At 35.3% G+C, this 8,588-nt stretch overlaps 2 pseudogenes; one reads left to right on the forward strand and one right to left on the reverse strand.

Annotated features, from left to right (window-relative positions):
* The window catches only part of LOC105292807, a 98,153-nt pseudogene extending 90,433 nt beyond the window's left edge, over positions 1–7,720 (forward strand).
* LOC111740500 lies at positions 1,907–2,025 on the reverse strand (annotated as a pseudogene).
* Positions 7,721–8,588: the final 868 nt, after the last annotated feature.

An 8,588-nucleotide genomic window follows, 5' to 3' on the forward strand; every position in this document is an offset into this window, starting at 1 on the left:
CTGTAATACTTGCTCAAATAGTTTTTTCCAAAGTCTCAAAAGCTCTCTGACTTTCTAGGTTTAAGTTTAAGCTTTACTACTTACTAGCCATGTGAGCATAGAAACTTAAGTTATTTTTTCTCACTCTCCTCATGTGAAAAATAGAAAAATTAATAATAAGTAGAATTCGTATTATGACTATTAAATCATACAAAATATGCAAAATTTAGAAAGGTAACTGACACATTCTTAGAACCTTTAAATAAATGCTAGTAATTGTTATAATCATCTTCATCATTAAAATAGTGTTGACTGGTAAGTCTTCTGACAACTTGTTCATTATTTTTGTTTTGCTATCAAACATCTTTGGAAAATTCTTCCTATATTTGGGGAATTTCCTGTTTAAAATGGTACACACCAGAAACTCCTTTTCTTAGCCTCCCTTGAAGAAAGGACTTCATCATATGATCTAGGCTCCACCCAAAACATACATCCAGAGGAGGCTTCCAGGCAGAAGCATGGACCTGCAGACTCTATATTCTGGCCTGGGGTGGAGTCCAAAGCATTTGGCACTTGAGAACAGTGTTCACAGATGTTCTGGTGTCCCAGACATAGTACCAGTGGTGTCAGCTGAACTATCCATGCCCAGAACTAGTCACGGTTGGTGCTTCCTTGGAGAAGTCTGCAGTATCGCTGTAGGTTTGTTCTTGTGAACATATATGAACATATATGCTCATGAAATATGATTATTTGTTCATAGCTATTATGTTCCATAAACATGATTGCCAACACTGAAGTGGAGAATATTCAACACTGTTGCTGGGAAAAATATGGGGTAAGGTTTTTGCAAGCCTCTAGTCACAATATTTTCATCAACAAACCAATATGTTACTTTGTTTCTTATGTGTTTCTGTTTAAAGACAACTTATTTAATATATATTTGAACTCAAAGCCAACAACACAACAACTTATGCTGGAACAAAGCTGATTTAATACACATTTTCTCCATAACACAAACCATAGGCTTCTTGTGTTTAGAAACATTAGACAAGCTCTAGACAACACCGTGACATTGTGCTTGGGGTTCATTTTAGACAGTAAAATCATATGTGAAAAAAAACCCTGCAAAAAATGTGAAAATAATAATACAAAACCCTTAAACCCATGGACTAATTATACTGCTGAAAGGACACTTGTTTTCATTATGGTCACCTTGTTGGACTTCAGTTGGTTACTTGCACATAAGATGAATCATTTTTTCTGCTGCTTTGTGCATGTGCACAGATGATCACTAAAGTACTGTGAGTATTGATTCTGAGGTTACAAATAAATTTTAGTGAGTAGGTGAATTCATAAATTTGGAATCTGTGAATAACGAGGATAAATTATTTTTGAATCCAGCTTTCTAGTGCACTTGGAGATTCTGTATACTAGTTCATATCCACTAAATATTTCTGTTTCAACACTCTAGAGTGTTGCTAGCCTAGTGCTGTTCTATATTTGAAGGACTATTTCACATGGCCTAGGCACCAGTAGTGATTTCTAATCATTAGCATTTTTATAAAATTTTTAAAAATCCTCTTAAAGATTTATTTGTATTTTCTTCTGTTCGTGATTTTATTATTTTGCATCTACTGAAATTGCTAGTCTATCCTGTATTTGTAGTTAGTGAAAATAATAGGAAAAGATGTAGAGCTAACATCTATGAAGCATTTATTGTGTCAGGAAAGATGTCAGATATTTCATTGTGTGGTTTATAAAACTCTATGAGAATTATTTATATTTTCAAGTTATATTAGGGAAGTTTTTAAACTATATCCTGTGCTTACTTTTTCTTTTTTTTTTTTTTCAAGTGAGGCAACCCTTAGTTGACCTCACAGATTGCAAGGACCTTGTCAGCTTACGATTCCTTATTTTTTCGTTTTTATGCCTACAGCACCTGGTCTTCCTATGTGGTTTCCCATCCAAGTACTAACCAGGTCCGACTCTGCTTAACTTCCGAGATCAGACAGGATTGGGCTTGTTCAGGGTAGCATGGCCGTAGACTGTGCTTACTTTTTCTAAAACAATCTCTAAGGAAAATCATAATTAAAAATAAGATTAAATATACATATATATTTTACATTTACACGCATCATTTCCCATTTCTATCATTCTTCATTCCTTTGATACCTCCACATTTATTTCTAGTATTTTTTTTCTATCTGAAGAAATTATTTTAAAAGTTCTTGTACTGAGAATTTCTTAGTGCTTAATTTTCTCAGCTTCCCTTGGTGTTGTATTATTTTTTAAAAATATATATTTACTAACTATGAATTCTAGATTGGTTTTTGACAAATTTATTTTTACTTCATATAATTTTCTTAATAGTAGGTTATTATTTATTCTAATCATGATATTAGAAAGATTGAATATTTATATGTATAAATCTAGCCACATTAATATTTCCTTCCCAGAAATAGTAGTAATGTCAGGAAAGATATTTTTTCTTTGGTAGCATTAATTCTTTTATGGTACATAATATTTCAAGATAGAAATATTATTGATTTAAGTAATCTACATTTAAGATTAGATTGATGAAATCTCAAATTCTTTATTTCAAAATGTTTATTTAAAAAATTGATTAGATTTCTAACCTATCATGTACTTATGTGGATTATTCTCAACTATTCATCTCTCTTGATTGTTTTAACCAACTTTGCAACTTTCTCACATCTTCAGAGGCAACAGTTGTTATTTTTTACTCCACTATTCCTGTTTGGGAAGGGGCCTGCCTGTCTAGTAAAATATCCTTGAGAATAGATGTACTTGGAATGATTTCAATTAACTTCAAAAGACTGCCTGTTTTTTTTTTTTTTTAAATAAAATGCTTAATCTACCATGTGAAGAAAGAAATCAAGTATGAAATAGGGAGAAGCCAGAAAAAAAATGAAGAGGAAGTATGCTTTAGTAAGAGCAAAACAATATATTATTTTGAGTCTACCTTGAGAATAAAATCAATAATAACACATTTAGTATACCTGAGAAACATTAGTTAAAATTAATGAAACCTAAATAGAAAATTACATGTGCAAAATTATTGAAGACAAACTATTTAATATTTTAAACTGACACTTCCCTAAAACTTTGTTAAGTAGCATCTGCTTGATTTCTATGAAATTTAATTTAGATAGATTTATCTAGCTAATGTTAGGCTCCTTTTCTAATATTTGAACTTTGGCCTAAATGTATGTAGAGACAAAGAAAATATGGGATCAAAGGAATAAAAGGAGAGAGCTTAATGAGTTTGGATATTTAAACCATTACTAAAGGAAAAGTTATGGAAACAAAGGGTAGACGATGCATAGAGGACATGACAGAAAAAAAATCTTATTGTAAAATGTTTAAGTTGCACAAAGACATGTGTTTTAACCTCTACATATGATATAGAGCTCTGTCTGTCATTCCATCAAACAGAAACATAGTCCTCCATCAATTTTCCTACTTCACACACAGATGGCTTTCTTAGAATGAAGAAATTGTCAGCCCCTCTATTCCTAATCCTGAGACAGACAAACTATGTAGTCCATAGGTTAAATTCAGCCTACCATGGTTTTTACATTTTTAAATGGTTGGAAAAAATAAAAAGGATACTAATAATTTATATAATGTGAAAATAATATCAAATTCAAATATCAGTGTCCATAATAAAGTTTTATTGAAATACAAGCATGCTAATTTGTTTATGCTAATTTTCTGTGATTGCTTTTGCATTGCAACAATAGAGATGAGAATGGCTGATAAAACATGAAGTATTTATAATCCATTCTTTTGCAGAAAATGTTTGACAAACCTTATTCTAATTCAACAAAGCCAAAACTTAGACTCTTAAATATGCCTAGTTCCACATGGTATAGCCCTATTCATCACTTCCTCTTTAGCTTACATTAATTTGCATGTACAATTTTCTCTTTTTTCTACACCATAATAAAAATTTTGAAGGTAAGTTTTATGACTTTATATGTGTTTTAGTTAAATTTTTCTTCAATATGTCTATAGCCCTTATAGTTCATAGACCCTCAAATAGTTTAAGTAGACATGTGAATAGCATACTTGATAATAATGGAGACATGGTAAAAATGAATTAGCTCTTTCTACTCATAATTTTATAATTGGCTTTTTGAGCTAGTATTCTCATGAAATGAAGTTAAAAACTAATGAGTAAAATGGAAAATTTATTTTAATACACTTCATCTTTTGGTCATGTATATCTTAATCTTGTTATTTTTTTTTTCCCAAAAGCAAGTTGCTTCTCTACTTTGCTATCTTCCAATAATTATTGCCTTAATTGTGATAGTAACTATGCTATCAAAGTAATTAAAAAGTATATCTAAGAGGAGAAAATTATTAATTTATGAGTTTAAAGACTTCTCCTGTGTTGCCTTCCACTCTCAAGTTAAAATGAGATAAGGAGATTAAGAGAGTTCAACACCTATGCTGATTATCTAGAGTGAATTGGTGAGATGTGAAGAAAAATACCTTTCCTAGGTTCTGTGCACTACAGGGCGTATTGCTTCCAGACCTTCACTGCATCTAGGTGGTTGAGTGTGGCTGCGGTATTAAAATTAAAAATTTTAGATCATTTTTATTTTTTAATGGGTAGCATGAGAGGAAATAATTGTTGTTTTTCCTTTAAAATGTTGGAAATTAAGGTATTAGAACATCAGAAATACATTTAATGGGAGAGATGAAGAGAGAATTAGAGTTTTAAGAGCTTCGTTTTACAGTTTTCTAAAAATACAAGTAAAGGATTGAGCTTTTAATAGAATAAGTAACAGAAGCCAGAAAATTATGGCTTTATTAGCATTAAAACTGAGTTGTGATGCGGAATTTGGACCAAGGACTTAGCTGCCTGTGGAAGCAGTTCCACCATAGCTTCCTGAACTTGCACTTATACTTCGATGGACTAAAACAGGATGTTGTACAAGCTGATATGTTTCTTAAAATATCACCAGAAAGATAGAAGGATATTATAAAGATCATGCTGAATTCGAAATTATTTTTTCTCCCTTCCAAAGAATATCCAGTTTGAGACTGCATGTTCCAGAGAGAAAAACAGAAGTATATGGCAAATGTGAGTTAGCTAAATAAAAGTTAGAAAAATGACCTGGTGAAATTACAGGTTGAATTTTGTTGTTGTTGTTGTTGTTGTTGTTGTTGTTGTTCAGATGTCCTTAAAGATACCTGGTTTTAAAAGAAATTAAAGGCAATTCTGGGAAGAGAGAGAAAATCAGTGACAGGGACTTGTTGAAGGCTTTAGCACTATCCTATCAGTCAGGGGCTGAAAAATAGCCGGTGAATTGTGTACCTGTGGGCAAGGTTCTTGGACAGGACTTAGAATAAGTAGAACAGAAAACACAGGAAATATTATGCTATGGATGTGAGAAAAGACCTTTGAGCTGTGATGAGTATATACCATTAAGATGATAAAAAAGCAGTAGAGACTTACCCAAGCAAGGCATATGAAAGTTTAGGAAGCTCTTCACTAAGACTGTTCATGAATTTAAAGTTCCCTAGAGTAGTAATTCTATGTGGAATGACTTTACTTTTCTTAATGAAGGTACTGAGAGTCATCTTTTTGTGTCATTACCACTAATATGCTTCTGACTTCCTGCTTTATCTTGCATTCCTGGTAGGTAAGATTGAAACACCACACTCATGCCCCTCGCACTCTCTCTCTCTCTCTCTCTCACACACACACACACACACACAACTGGTTACTTTCAGAGTTTAAGACAAACAATAAATAACTCAAAGTATGTTAAAATTACAGTTTGACCTTCAAGTTACACTCCTTGGATTTGACGCCGCAATGGCAAGGAGACTCTGGAGACGTGGTTCCAAGGGGGTTATGTTTACTTTTTTTGTTTGTTTGTTTGCATACATGATGTATCAAACTGATAGTTCTTAAGGTATCCCCAGCTTGTAAGTAACATCAGTGCCTATCAGGTCATTGCCGAGGCTATAAGAACCACCCTGGTCCCCCGTTGCATGGACAAGGTCCTTGTGGATGGCTGAAGCAAAGCCACAATTTCTAAAGATGGGGACCCAATTCTGAAACTCCTTGACATTGTCTATCCTGCAGCAAAGACTTTAGTGGATATTGCCAAATCCCAAGATGCTGAGGTTGGTGATGACACCCCGGTAACTCTGCTGACAGTAGTGTTTCTGAAACAAGTGAAACCCATGTGGAGGAGGTTTGCATCTTCCGAGATTTCTTCACTGCCACCCAATTGATAGTTAACAAGATCAAAGAGATTGCTGTGACTGTGAAGAAGGAAGATAAAGTAGAGCAAAGGAAGTTGCTGGAGAAGTGTGCTATGACCGCTCTGAGCTCCAAGCTGATCTCATAGCAGAAAGCTTTCTTTGCTAAAATGATGGTGGTTACAGTGATAACTCTCAATGATCTGCTGCCGCTTAAAATGATTAAAATCAAGAAGGTAAGTTGGAGCCCTAGAGGAGTTCCAGCTGGTAGCTGGTGTTGCATTCAAGAAGACTTTTTCTTACACTGGATTTGAAATGCAACCCAAAAAGTACCATAATCCAAAGATTGCCCTTTTAAATGTTGAGCTCGAACTGAAAGCCGAGAATGATAATGCTGAAATCAAAGTTCACACAGTTGAGGATTATCAGGTAATCGTTGATGCTGAGTGGAACATTCTCTACGACAAGTTTGAGAAGATCCATCATTCCGGAGCCAAAGTCTTCTTGTCCAAACTCTCTATTGGTGATGTGGTCACCCAGTACTTCGCCGACAGGGACATGTTCTGTGCTGGCCGAGTGCCGGAAGAGGATCTGAAGAGGACAATGAAGGACCGCAGAGGCCCCAACCAGACCTGTGTGATAGCTCTAAAAGCGGATATGCTGGGCCGCTGCCAGGTCTTTGAAGAGACCCAGATTGGAGGCGAAGGGTACAATTTCTTCAGGGGCTGCCCCAAGGCTAAGACTTGCACCAACATCCTCCGCGGTGGCGCCAAGAAGTTTATGGAGAAGACAGAGCGATCTCTGATGACGCCATTATGATTGTCAGGAGGGCCATCAAGAATGATTCAGTGGCGGTCGGTGGTGGGACCACTGAGATGGAGCTCTCCAAGTACCTGCAGGATTATTCAAGAACCATTCCAGGAAAACAGGAGTTGCCGATTGGGGCATACGACAAGGCCTTGGAAATTATCCCACGCCAGCTGTGTGACAATGTTGGCTTTGATGCCACAAACATCCTCAATAAGCTGCGGGCTCGGCATGCGAAGGGGGCATGTGCTTACCGGGTAGACATCAACAACAAAGACATTGCTGACGACTTCGAAGCCTTTGTATGGGAGCCACTTAGGTGCGCAGATCAATGCCTTGACTGCAGCCTCTAAGGCCGCGTGCCTTATTGTGTCTGTAGATGAAACCATTAAGAACCCTCGCTCGACAGTGGACGCATCCCCAGCTGCTGGCTGGGGCCGAGGACGTGGCCGTCCCCACTGAGAGATATCCCACCCCTCACATGAGTGGCTGGCAGGCTGGCTGTAGCGTGTGCTCACTCTCCTATCTTGGTTAATTGGTATTACAGGAGAGAGTAGTAATTTGTCCACTGGAGGTTATTTAAATAAAACTTAAGACTTAAGAGAAAAAAAGAAAACGAGGTTTGACGTTCAGAGATAGTAGATAATTTTTTCAAGATCACAATGGTACCAATTAGTTGGTTAGAAATTTCGATGCACATCTATTTCTTCTCCTTGACCAAGGCTTTTACAATTAAAGCATTTTAATGCAGAAAATGGGAACCAGAAAGTCAGAATTATAGGACTAAAGAATATTTTGGAGAGATAAAATTCAAACTTACTTTTTTTGAAACGAGAAATTTGAGTCTGTTGAGATATTAAGTGGCTTGTTCAAGTCAATGGGCGATGCAGAACTAAAACCTGTCTCCTGAATCCTGTATGCCCATTTGACTGTATAGACTTCTTATATTTGCTTTCATAACAAAATATTTCTTCCATCTATTGAACATTATTCTAATTTGGGTAACTTTCAAAATACTCAGTGCCTACATAATAAGTAATGTAATTTTATGAGATGTTTATTTAATGACATCTTTTTTTAATAGTTCCATAAATTTTCAGTGAACCTGTCTTGCTATTGTTACTGACATACAAAAATCTTAATCTCCATGTAGCTGGTTAAGGAGGTATTATTATAAACCATATTGAAAGCTATCCAAGCCCTTGAAGTTAAATTGATTCCTATGCCCCTCAAATCACCAATCTTGAAACAAAATCAGAAACTTGGCAGGATGAGCTTAAATTCTTAAATGAAAAGATTCAAACATTACAATCTGAACTATAGACTTCTAAAGCTCTCTCCGGAGTTTTAATTAAGGATAATGCTGTTTTCTTCGTAAAAGACACACTTTAAAATTTTATAGGAGGGAAAAAAAGCAATAGATTTTAAATCCATGTGAGAACTCAGAGAAATACTACATATTAATCCTACTTCTATAATTGAAGCTATTTTCAAGATTTAATTCTCACTCCTCCTTTTTTGCCAAAGGCTAATACTTTTGCATGCCAATGATAAGGTTC

The sequence above is a fragment of the Pteropus vampyrus genome, unplaced genomic scaffold (genome assembly GCF_000151845.1).
Source record: "Pteropus vampyrus isolate Shadow unplaced genomic scaffold, Pvam_2.0 Scaffold64, whole genome shotgun sequence".
Classification (NCBI taxonomy): Eukaryota; Metazoa; Chordata; class Mammalia; order Chiroptera; family Pteropodidae; genus Pteropus; species Pteropus vampyrus.